Raw genomic sequence first — 13,781 nt, forward strand, 5'->3', positions numbered from 1 at the left:
TGGTGTGTTCAATAACTCACATTTATGTCACTGGTTTAGATCTTTTTTGTAAATAATATATCATTCTGTGTTAATAGAGAAGAGTGCTGCAAGACTGTCAAAATAATAAACAGCTGCATGTCTGTGACATTTTAATAATGCTCCTTCTTAAGTAGCATGGCCCTTATCATCATCCTATCTCATTGATAAATGGTCTCATTTTTTATTTTCTTTAATCAAGAGCTCTAGAACTAAATAAATCATTTTACTTAATGGGTAACTTTCTTCAAAGTTACTTGATTAATACAGTTTCAGAACTCAAGTCAGATGTCACTCTTAAACAATGTGCTATATGGGTCAAACTGTGGATAAAAAAAAGAGTGGAGACTAGGCTGAAAAAGATTTAAAAAAAAACCAAACCAGAGACAAAAGCAAAAATTTAATCTGTTTCAGTTTAGAAGAGAGCACATCACATTAAAAGGCTAGAAGATAAACACATCATCAGGTCTGTTTTCATCACTTAGAGGAGATATTTTAAGAAACTTCATCAACTAAGTAGGAAGTTGCTGTGTGTCTGATAAGGAAGATTGGATGAAATAACAACACAAATAGCCTCAGGAAAAACCCCATGATATAAACTGATGACTACAGCTAAAAGCTGCTATTTAAACATTTTTATTGACCTAAGAGCTATCATGTGTTCTCCATGCTGCAGTATTCACCATGAAGGTCATATTGGAAACAATGTGTATTGATCTGAGCCTATGTAAGAGAAACATTGTAGATGCAGAATAACGATTTGGTCCCCGCATCATGTGCTGAGGCTGTGCGTGTCTGAGCCCAAGGCAAACCATTTCTGACCTCCCTCTGCATACTGCCCAATCCTCCTCCCAGCACTGGGGTGTGAGGTAAGATGGGGGTCCTGCAGAAAGAAACTTTCTTCTGGTGGTGTGCAGGAAATGTGATTCCCTGGGCACTGCTTATGTCTCACTGTGCTGGGGCATAAGAAGTCCCACAGTATAGTGTAAAGTTATGTGAGCAGATCATAGCAGCAAGAGCTGAAAACTACTATTCATACCAGCCTTCCTATTGATTTGAAAGCAATTATCTGCCTGAGTAAGCCCTGCTCAACTGAGAAAGGGGTTACAAAGTCATGGCCAGAGACTTCTGAAAGCTCCTATCTGTCCTAGGTATGTGGGTTGTGAGTCCTGTGCTCTATTTCTATTTTTTTATGAAATTCTTACAGTCCTGAGAGTTTACCCAAGTCTTCTCTGCTCTCTCTTCTTAGAGTTACTGTATGTAGCCATGGAATTGATTCCTTGGTGTCTTTTAGAAAGATTTGGGATGTGACTGAGTTTGGCAAGCTTTCTAGAAGGTCCTGAAGTAAATAGCCCTGCCAAGATTCTTTGCTACTAGCTAGCCCTTGACATGGTTTCATAAACCTAGCTTGGACTTGTGGGGTCTGATAAGAGGAGAGATCTGTGTCCAGCTTGGCTGCTGTTCCCTAAAGACAAACCAGCCCTTTTCCAGAGTCCTAGAAGAGCATAATGAGCTGAGAAGATTCTCCATTTCTGGGCTGTGTGGTCTGCATCATGTACTAGGACTGCCTGAAGGTAAAGGTGGAGGAGGCGCCACCAGCTTCGATAAGAGAGAGAGGTGGCTAAAGAGGCAGCCCAAGAACTGGCTGTAACTACAGCAGCCTTGTCAAACAGACATCCAAATTGCATCCTGCTCAGCTCTGGGCACATTTTAACCTGACTGTGCTGTATCTGGACTGTAACTGGCCATCAGTTTGTCGATTCCTTATAGTCTACAGAGTAGAAAGAGCAACAGTAAACATTTTGTTACAGGCAAAAATGAACTTTTAGTCTAGAAGGTAAAGTCTGGAGAAGCAATTTCCAGCATATGATTCCTAAACATTTACAGCTGCAGAGAAGTTGAGCAACTCAGTGGACTGAGATTATGCAGGCAAAATTTAATTCTATTCAGCTTCTGGTTTAGTACATAACTTTTGGTCAGCCATTTACTCTTTGCACTTTTCTTTATGTGTAATGGTATAGTGGTAGGACCCAGTTCAGAGCATGCTCTGATGTTTGAAACTACAAAGGTCATGTAACTGCTGAGCATCTCTTGTGTTATGTCAGTTATATTACCTTAGAGACTTGAATGGTGATGACAAATCCTAAATAACAGGAATGTTACAGACATTAGCCCGTCCACAAATACAGGTAAATCTTTTCTTTGTGTGTATTTTGTCCTCAAGTGTATCACCAAAACCAGTCTTTTGCTTCACACACATTAAATAACCTGTCCTGAATCTTAAGAATTTGTAGCTATCTGTAGCACAAATCCTCTGCAAGAGCTTGCAGATGGCACAGTTAAACATGACCTGATTTGCTTTTTTCCTCTCTTTTCAGGGTGCATGATGAAATCATGAAGACTCATTCTCATGTTGTCACACTTTTCTTGTCATTCATAGACTTTGGTGTATTGAGTGCCACTAACATTTAAAATACTATGAGTATGTTCAGTCAGTAATTAAAGTGTTCAGAGTTTTCCCAGCTACTGTTCATCACCTAACCACTACTGAAATATGAAGAATGTATATGCTTGAGCTTTGCCATTTGTTTTAGAGTACATTGGTTCTCAAAGAGCATGATGGAAAATTTTGTGGGATCAGTGTCTGAGGTGATACCCAGAAAGAGAAGGGTCATGTAGTCCTCCAGCACCTTGTTTTCCAGATGTTAAAATGGAGATGCTGATTTTTATTGAAAGAGGACAGAAAAAAATGCCTTGGCCGTAGCAGAATAGCAGAGATATAATAACAAAATGACTTAGGAGTTATTTGCACTCTTGTATGCATTTGAGATACCCAAAATACATTTGTTTCATTAAAATGCATGGGGTTTTGCTAAGCATGAATTGAGTGGAGGTAAGGTGTTTGTGGCTGATGCAAGGACAACACCAGCTATTCTCAGAGATAATTGCAGTCCTACCACTGCAGACCATAAAAAACCAATCTGTAATCATAAAGTTCTCATACTCTATTTGAAATGTTGGGGGGGGGGGGGGTGGGCGGGGATGCAATTCCTAGTTTTAAGTGAAAAAGAAGTATGCAATGTGATCTTTCCATTTAGGAAGGGACCTTGAGTGGTCTTCTAGTGAGAGCAACCCAAAGCAAAATCAGATCTGTTAGGTAGCTGCTAACAGACATATGTCTCATCTGTTCATAAAAATCTCCATAAATAAAGATTCTCTGCCCTTCCATTGTAAATTTAGATTCATTTTCCCAAAAGAGAAATTTAGAAGTCTGAAACTAATTTCACTGGAGCAACATTCTTTTATCAAAAGAAGTTTCTGATAAAAGAAAACAGTGATCTATGCTCTCTCACTCCACTCTCTGGAAGAAACTGCCTGCAGCCAAGAGGCTGTCCAACTTCACAAACCCAAATGTTGTCCCTCCTAGCACTGGAAAGACTCTTGACCAAAATAGCACCAGTGTACTGCCTGATCATTTTATAAATTCCACCAATGCACTGCAATTTCTTCTGCTGTGACAGAGATTTTGCAGTCATTGTTATATGTCACTGGCCCCCCAGGTCCCCTGAGAGGCAACTGATAGACCAGACTCACTATTCTTTCATGGAAGTGGGAATCTGTGCCCAGTCTGTGTGGTGGAGGGGAAGCTGCTGCAATGGACCTGACCCTTACTGGCAGAGGGAAGCTCACACATGCAGGGCTGCAGAAAGCCTCGCTCATGCATCATGCTTTTTCTTTCTGAAGGAACAGCTGCCAATAGCCATTTTGTTTTTGTTTGTTTGTTTTTGGATTTTTTTTGCATTTAGGATGTTGAAAATCCCATCCAGGAGGCCTAAAGAAGTTCACTGATATGGCTGGCCGAGAAAGTAAAATTTTCTAAGCCCTGATGCCCATCATAATTATTTATGAGGCCTCATACTTAGAATCTTGCCCACTTATTGCAAGTCCTCATAATTAATGTAATCCCTTGATTTATTTTTTTTAATAGACATTAAGGTGTAAGACATTTACTTCTCTCTTATTCTTCCACTGACATTCACTCTAGGATGGAAAAAATTATGCATTTTTTCCTGACATGTGTAACAGCTGACTCACAAGTGCTGCTGCTCCTCTGGGTTTACAACGACTCTGTCCCACTCTGACTTGAAAATACCACGAGATTTGGCAATGACCCTTGCTTATATATATAAGTAATATAATGTCTTACATTTAAAATATTTGCCTTTGTGTCATGTTCCCCCACATTTATTTAGATCCTTCCCTTTTTCTCTCTCACAATCTTTCTATCGTGAAAGACTTGTAAACAATTTCAAGCAACATTCAAAATACCATCCTTTATCACACCTGTTTATTCTGTTAATACAGCTTTTCTCTTATATTATTTTTCCTTTTTGACCTCATAGAATGGTAGACTAGAATCATAGACTATGCAAAGTTAGAAGGGACCCATCAGGATTATCAAGTCCAAATTCTGGCCCTGTGCAGAACATCCCAAGAACCACACATGAGTCCCAGAGCATTATCCAAACACTTCTTGAACTCTGTCAGGCTGAGACCACTTCTCTGAGGAGCCTGTTCCAGTACTCAACCACTCTCTGTGTGAAAACATCTTCCTGATGTTCAACCTAAACCTTCCCTGACTCAGCCTCATGTCATTTCCTTCAGTCCTATCCCTGGTCACAAGAATGAAGAGATCAGTACCTGCCCCTCTGCTTTCCCATGTGAGGTTGTTGAAGACCACAATGAGCTCTCCCCTCAGTTTTCTCTCCTCCAGGATGAAAAAACCAAGTAATCTCAGCTCCTTCTCATACAGGTTCTCCTTCCTCCCAAAACTGCATGCAGCACTCCAGGCAAGGCCACAACAGGTGTGGAGCAGGGTGGGACAATCCCCTCCATTGCTCAGCTGGCAATGCTGTCCCTGATGCCCCCCAGGCCACGCTTGGCCCTCCTGGCTGTCAGGGCACTGCTGACTCATATTCAACTTGCCATCAACCAGGACCCCCAGGTCCCTTTCTGCAATGCTGCTCTCCAGTCTCTCATTTCCCAGCCTCTGCATACAACCATGGTTGCTCTGTCCCAGGCGCAGAATCCATCTTTTGCTGTTGTTAAACTTTGTATGGTTGGTGATTGCCTAGCCCTTTAACTTGCCGAGGTCTCCCTGCAGGGCCTCTCTGCCCCTGAGGGAGTCAACAGCTCCTCCCAATTTAGTGTCATCAGCAGATTCACTTAATACTCCTTCCAGTCCTGCATCCAAGTCATCAACAAAGATGTGGAAGAGCACTGGGCTGAGGATGAAGCCCTGCAGAACCCCAGTAGTGACAGGTCTCCAGCCTGATGTCACCCCATCCATTATATCTCTTTGTGCTTAACCCAGGAGCCAGTTGCCCAAAGCATACCATAATATGGTTATTTAGCTGAATGCTGTACATGTTGTCCAGAAGGATACTGTGAGAACAGCAAAAGCTCTGCTGGAATCCAAAATGATTACATCTACCGGCTTTCCTAGATAAATTAGGAAATCAGGTTCAACAAGCAGAATTCTCCCCTCATGAAGCTATGCTGGCTGTGACCAATGATTGTGTTGTTCTCCAGGTGTTTTTCAATACTTACCAGAGTAGTGTTTTCCATAGTTTTACGGGGCACTGACGTGAGACTGACAGGCCTATAGATTCTGTGGTCCTCCTTCTTTAGAATAAATCTGTTTGATAAAGGAGGAATGCTGCCCTTCTTGTAAAACTTTGCAGTTTTGCAGGCCCTGGACTCACTGCACTGAAACACAGGGAAGCAACCAGAGATTGTTTTGATTAGGGTTCTCTGTATTTACCTCTTATTTCTCATTATCTCCTTTCTTTGAGGGTTTTACAGTCTCATCTGTCTTTATCACATTTGACCTCTGCTCAGTTGATATGTCTCTGCTTTGATCTCTTTCAGATCCCATATACGTCTTCTCTCCAGCTCTCTCCCTTAGCACTTTCTCCCTCAAGCATGCAAAGAAATCCTCCCATTGCTGGCACTTTTAATTCTTTTGGCTTCTCTAGCTATTCTAAATATACTCAAGATCTGGGAAGACGGTGGCTATTGTTGCGTCCCCAACGAAGAGCCAGCAAAAAGCCTCAGTGTCCCAGGTCTGCTCAGTAGGGACCCCGCCGGCTCCTGTTTATTGCTGTTGGCCCCTGGCCAGCCCAGCCCAGCCCGTGGGCTCACTGGCCATGCTTGTTCTGGTTGCTCCGGCTGGATTTAAGGGTCCCCCTGAGGAAAGCCTGGGGACTGGAAGAGCAGTGTGTTTGCGTGTCTGTGAGCACACGTCCATCACTACCCGGCGGCAGCCCCAGCTCCTTGTGCAGGCTCCCGCGACCCTTTTATTGCTAAATTGCCATTTTCCTGCTACCCTGAAGGGGCCTCTGGCTCCTGCACATCCGCCTGGAACTCGCTTAAGTCTCCTCCGGCATGCCTCCACGTTTCCTCACCACTTCGGGGGGAAGAATAGCACTTAGTGAATGGCCCATTCACGCCCTGGTAGACACACAAACCACCCAGAAAACACCTTGGTCTCTCTGCAGACTCGGCTGGGGCAGGAACACCCGAGTCAGCAGCAGACCCAAGGCACTCTGCTCCCGCCCAGGACCGAGCAGCCAGGGCCGAGCATGGGCTGGCACGGCAGGCTGTGTCCCTGCCTGGGACCAGGCCATCGTCCCCATCGCTCCCTGCAGACCTGGCAGCTAATTAACAGACGGCAATGGCCTCTAAAAGGAGACTTGTGCTTCTCCTTCAGCTCCAAGCAAGGAACTGGATCTTTTCCAAAAGCAATGTTTTGTGTACTCATCTGGAGGTTGTGTAAATAAATCGGTTCAAGGAAATTAAGTGGGTTTTATGAGCGTAGAAGCTGCAGCTTCTTCTCTCTGGACCCTCGGCAAGGCAGGAGTTGGCTGCATCAGACTGCTGTGCTCCCTGTGCTGCCCTTGGTCTGGGCAAATCTCTCTGCTGCCCAGGAAAAAGTGCTGGTAGGGCCAGGGGTTTCAATCATTCATACATATTAACTGGGGAACATCTGTACCTTGTGCATACAGGATCTTTCTATGCTTAGTTGTATGTAAAGAATTTGCAGCCCTCAAAAAGGCTCGGACTAATTTTAAGCCTCTCTAGGTAAATGCTTTAACAGCATTTTCTGCTGGCACTGCTGGTGATGGTCCTGGTACCGGGGCTCCCACTGTGGATAGAATTACCTTACATTTTAAAAGGTGCTTTGGGAAGTCCCCAGCATGGGAAAACAGCTGAACATAGCAATGGTGCCCTTATATTGGGCCCAGTATCCCAGGCTGCTCAAACAGCTGCCTTGTTTGCCTGTTTTGACAGAAAAAAATGTTGAGGAAACATAACATATTTGGTTGGACTGGCATTCACCTCTGGAGTTCTATACATCATGTTTTCGTATCACACACTTTTTCTTAATTTAACTGAACTTCACATTTTGGCAAAGGAAAATAACATTTTAGATACGATCTGTCACAAGAGTGGGATGAGGAGCTTTCCTTTCCAAGCCTGACTGGGCTTCTGTAAATTTTTGTAAAAATCTCTTTTCAAGCTTTCATGTCTAAAATTGAAACAATGTTGTTTGGATGCTCACCTCACAAGTCTCATATGGCTTTTGAGGCTGAAAATAATTTCCCACTCTTCAGTCCCCTTTTCATCTTACATATTGCTTGGAGGTTTAGACCATCAGAGATGGTGAGTGGACTCTGTTTTTTAACAGGGATCAGGCTAGATAGATGTACCCCAAGGTACTGGGGGGCTAGGCTTGTAGTGCTCCCAAGGCTCATGACAGTAACTTCATCTTGCCTGTAAGTGTTACCTGTGTGTACAGTTCAGCAAGGGCATGCATACCTCCAACACACACATTCAAGGGCTACATGTAGGGGTAGCAGCATAGATAGGAGGGTAAATGGGGTTTTGGAATATTCAAGATACTGCTGCTATCCATCCAGAATAAAAAAAAAAAACAAATTAGCAACTCAATCTTGCTGTCATTACATAGGTAAGAAATTTATTAAATCAGTGTGACTAATCCTGTGATTAAGGACTGCACATCAGGTTTGGGGCTTAATCTCTTCCAAGAAAATCCCAATTTAACAGGAGTAAAATGATCCTGGGGCCAGTCTATGAGAACTGATATTTAAAGCATAATTGAAAAAACATATTTAAAGCAGTGGAAGAAGAAAACATAATTAATTAGTTTTGAGGGATATTTTCATATATAGGTAATTCTATTATACATGAGGAGCAATTGCGTCTTTGAGTCTCCTGTTGTAAATTAATGATAGTTTTTATTAGAAAATTAAGATCATCTGAATGCAAAGCTCTTTCAGGACAGCACAGTAATTTTGAAGCATGAAATGAAGAATATGGTTCTTGTGAAAATGCAGTGACAGGGAGGGGATGCTGCTTCCTCTTTCAGGAGTCACTTTTAAAGGGTAAGATTAGAAGTGCATTATCTTGATGCAGGATTACAGAAAGTCCACTTGTGCAGCTGGTGCAACTGGCACTGAGAGGAAGACAATCTGCCTGCTCTTCAGCTTCTAAGCACCAATAACATTGCAATGTTTTCAACACACTGTAAGATAACACTGGGAAACGGCCTTGCTGAATTTTAAAATAATTTACATATGTATATGTGTGTGTGTGTCTGTGTGTGCCTGTGTCTCTGTATGGTTAGCCATTATCTTTTTGCTATTTCCAGTTTATTAAATACTACATGGAGCCATTTAATTCAGTTTAACTTCTTAAAATTTCCTTTCACTCTTATTTTTGCATGTCCCTCTTTCAGTGTGCTTTCCAGGAAGGGAGGGAAGAGGGAGCTAAATAAATGTCCATAGCTGGGTCTTGTTTTCAGAGCAGTTCAGTACCTTCCTGCAGGCTGGGTGGAAGAGGAAGGGTGTCTGCTGTGTTTTCTCAACATTACAGGCTGTCCAGACAATTCAGAGGTCATTCATTTGCGGGAGATATTGTGGCACATTTAGCCCATCTATATATACTGAGTAGATCCAGAAGAAAATGAGAGCACAAACTGAGGCAGCCAGCATGCCTTCCAGGTGGGACAGGGTGATCTGTGAACGGAGCCATTAGACAGCAGAGTTTGTCAACACTTTTATGAGAACATTATGTGCTACCAACAAGGCTGAGACAGAGAGACCTTTGCAAGTTATTTCTATAAATAGCCTGAAACTTCTAACCAGTTTATAGCCTTGGTCTCTACAATTATTGTGTTTGTAAGTACCTAAACTGCTCAAATGGAAGTTGTGTGTGCCATTAGGCATTTTCAGGCACAGTGCTTCAAAGGTCAAGTGATATCTGAGCTAAATTCTTACCCTGGTTAGCCTTCACCACCCATCCCTAAACATACACATAGAAAATACAAATATTCAGAAACTAAGGAATCTGGTTTTGTAGAAATGCCAATCTTTTGAATTGGTGGATTTGGTGTATTCGTTGGAGATGTTTTTAGAGTGTCACTACACCTTTGTACAAGTGCAGGTCCCCTGTGATGTTGCAATGTCTATGTGCAGTGTCACAAATGCTACACCAAGGCCTGGTGTAGAAGGCAACTAATAAACCAACACCAACACAATAAGAGCTGGCAAGACAGTTGTGATGGTCAGTTCTTCTTCCTTTTGTCATAGAAAAAGTTTTCTCTTTTGTAGTCCCTTAATATGTAAATTCCATTAGCAAAGTGTGTGTTGTTCTCTTCTCCCAGGTAACAAGAGATCAGGCAGGAGAAAATGGCTTCAGGTTGCACCAGAGGAAGTTCAGTTTGGGTATTTGGAAAAATTTCTTCACTGAAAGGATTATAAGTCATTGGAACAGGCTGCCCAGGGCAGTGGTTGAGTCACCATCCCTGCAGGTAATTAAAAGCTGCATAGATATGACACTTGGGAACATGGTTTAGTGGTAGACTTGGCAATGCTGGGTTAATGGTTGGACTTGATGTCCTTAAAGCTCTTTTCCAACCTAAATGAGTCTGTGGTTCTGTGATTATTTTTTTATTCCATGCACCCAAAGGATAATAAGCTGAAAATACTATTAGTAAAGAGATCATATCAGAACTGGTAGCCTGTCCCACTTGACTTCTTGCTATCAGTTTGAGTTACCCACAGACAGGCTCCTGGCATATTTATAACCAATAAAGGGAGTTGTAAGATATCAGGAGGCATATTCATAATCACTTTTTTCTTGGTGCCAACTGGGACTGTAATAAAAGATGCAGAGATGGAGGCCACCAATTTCTTATTGCATTCAGTCAGTTACAAAGAAATTACACTGGAAGTCATACTCCAATAATAGCTAATGTCTCTGCTGAGCTCCAAGCCTATTTTGTGCTTGCAATTTCTCTGAAATGGAGTGGCTCAAATAATTGCCTAATGAGTCAGGCCTCCAAGGAGCAGCATTTGACATCGTGGCAGGCAAAACATAGCTTTAATTGTCAACATTTTATAATCTGAAATTTTAAATGCTAACTGATAATTTAAAAGCTGCTGATCCATCCTGATAAGACACATATTTTCCTTATGAATGGTATTTCTTTTGATCTTTAGGTTTTGCTTGACGTATCTCTCTCTGAAGTTAACAGGAGCCATCACTCATTTGATTCTTGGTTGTTTTTTTTTTTCTGGAGTGCTCCATCTGATTCACCCTTTATCCCCATCTTCTTTTCTCTTAAAAATGCAACGTGTATTTGTTTAATTGCTGGCCCACAATAAGCTTCCTTGTTATTCATCCATCACTAACATCAAGCAACGTAGAAAAGAATATAAAACAAAGGGAATATATCTTTGTTGTTATTGGATGTGTCTGAATCTATTTAGAAAGACATTAGAGGGAAATATTTTGTGTAAAGAACCTGAAAATTACAGTGCTGCACAGATCCTGTTATATATATCAGGCAGAAATTTCTTCTCTAACTCCAGGGCTTTCTTATGAAGGAGAGAGATTGATTTTGCTTTTCTGTGTTCTATCTTTGATCCCCTAAATTGGATACCTTTGGTTGCCTTTTCTTCTGTAGAAGAATTGCGATCTTGCTCAAACCTCCCTGAGGTTTTTTCCACTTCACTTGACATACAGAATCATTATCATTTCCCCTTTGGCTGTTAAGCAAAATCTATCATTTATCACAAGCATTTTTGATAGAAGAAACACCCAAGTCCTTTCTCCTCATTTTTTTGAGGACTATCATACAAATACAACTCACTTTAGTGTAAAGCATTAAAGGCGAGTTTTGAGATTTTCAGCTCACTCAAGGCATGGTGAGGGCCTAGTTGCACTGTCCAGGAACAGGCCAGGTCAGGGAACAAAACTTATCTGTAAAATCAGGGCATGTTTGAAAGCAAGGCCACATGCATTAAAATCTCTTATGTGACTGTTGCAGCATCCAGTGCTACAGCTGAAGGCTGGGGCCAAACCCTCATGTCCATGCTTCAGTAGACCTGATTTGGCACAGCCAGACATGCAAATGTGTGTTCCCAGTTCCAGAGGGAACAGAGGGCACCAGACAGACCTGGCTCTGTTAAGCAGTACCAAACTCTAATCTGCTCTCCCCATGAAGAATGTCCCCAGCCCAACTGCAGCGCTCCCTTAAGCACATGGATGCACACAAAGGATGTGGGTGAGGAGCGTGTCAGCCTCAGCATCATGGGAGCTGCAGCTTAGGTGGACATGGCTGTGCTTCATAACCAGACCATAGCTGGTGCCCTGCCAGATCCTGAGCTACTTAGGGCATTATGGCCAATGAGAGCTATTTGAAAGCTATCTAATGAACAAATCTTTGGTCCCAGGGTGTAAACTGGTTGCCACATGGCTCACAGCAATAGTAAGCAAGAGTGTGCATACCCTGCCCCCAAAAGCACTTGCCTCTGCGGCCTAATGAATGGAATGCTTTCTTTCCGCATGGTACCACTCACCTCTGACACCCATCAGCAAATTCCCATGACATAATGGCTTCCTTAAATACTACAGAAAATGATCAGGAACCACTGAGTTGATAGAAAAGTCTTATCATCCTAAATGTATAGCAAAGGCACCCTTACACCTGAGCATGGCCTTTGAGTTAACATGCCATCAGAATGAAAGGTGCCATTTAAGGAGCAACCAAGCACTGACTATTTCTCATTTTGCAGTCAGAAGGAAGGATCTTATTAGCCTGTTTACTTAAACTATTAAGATGGCGCAAGGAGCAAATGGAAGATGCTTCTAAATGATTCCTCTTAGAGTGACATCTGTGTTCTTCTGATGACAACAACTACTCATGGGAAGGCAAGGTTTGGCCTCCTATCTCATGACATAAGCTCACAATGGGCCTGAAGAGCCCTTTACTTATTATAGGCATTTTACTCACTGCAATTACTTCTCAAGTGTTTTATCCATTCTGATAATGAAATGTTTTACAGACTTGCCACTCTTGAAACACATTTCCGTTCTCCATAGGCTAATCACAAACTTGAGAGCATGGCACAACACCTCTGAGTTCTAGTCACTCACTTCTCACCAGTGGGCAGTTTCTGGAAATGCTGATATCTGAGAGCTTGGAAAAACAGCATCAACAACAGAAATCACATTTTAGCAAAATTTATTTGAGCACCTAAGAACTACTTCCCAAAAACTGAATGATAATGATGTGGCCCAGAGCACAGTGCTGTAAAAAGGCATCTAGAAACTCAGCAGGATACAGTTTAATTTCAAACTGTTCATTTCCATCTGTTAAGAGCTACATCTTAGAGAAGAAAAACACTGTGGTGTTTTGGAAAAGGTGAAAATCCTTTTCATCTAGAATTGGAATCCAGAATTTGGGATCCAGAAGAGATTTGTATTTTTTCCCCCAGACTTTTTGTGCTTGTTTTTGTCTGGATGCAGCAGCCTTACCTCTCTGCCTCTGCAGGTGCTGTTGGAAGGTAAGACAAGGATGGTAGTGGTGCTGAATTACAGGTGGGTCTCACCTGCATCAGCTGTGCCTGCAGCAAGTGGTGTTCTGCCATCTGCTCCCTGCCGTGGTCACTCTGATATCCCTGCTGTTGCTGTAAATGAGGATGGAGAAAGGTGCTCCTGTTTTAGCTTTAACTTCACTGGACCAAAGAAATTACTTAATTCTTGTAGCCTTGAGCATGAGGGTTTAGCTATGGAATGTTGAGGCAATAGCAATATCATAGTAAGAATCCTATTTTCCCATTAAAATATGGAAGAAGGATCTTCCCCTGTGTAAAAAAATCTCTCCAGCTGCTTTTCTGTACTAAGTGGAACTGTTCAGAAGGTTAAATATGAAATTCGAACCCAGTAGGAATTTGCTAGTCACTCTACTAAAAAAACCACTCTATGAAATGATTCCTTGTTTCTAAATGTACTTTAACAATCTTCAGAAACAAGATTCCAAATTTGAGTTGATTTTATCTATTTCCCAGTGCTGTTCAGAGCCTTGAGCTAATGGCCTCAATCCAGCAAGCATTTCCCACACTTACTTGGAACTATGGCAAGTCCAAACAGTTCAAAATCATTAGTCACAAAATTCACTTTCAAATAACAAGATTTTTTTAAAAAGACAAATCAAAGCTCTTTCAGTTTTCTGCTTTGTTGCTGAAATAATTGCTTGTGTTTTAATAAAATGTTGGAATCTCATATAATTTGAGAGTTTCAGAAACAGGGTCAAAGTGAAAAAGTGCTCAACACTTTGCAAGTTGGAATGAAATTCAAATTCAATAAAAATAACGGTTTTGTTCTCACCTCTG

Source organism: Zosterops lateralis (genome assembly GCF_965231275.1).
Source record: "Zosterops lateralis genome assembly, chromosome: 4".
NCBI lineage: Eukaryota > Metazoa > Chordata > Aves > Passeriformes > Zosteropidae > Zosterops > Zosterops lateralis.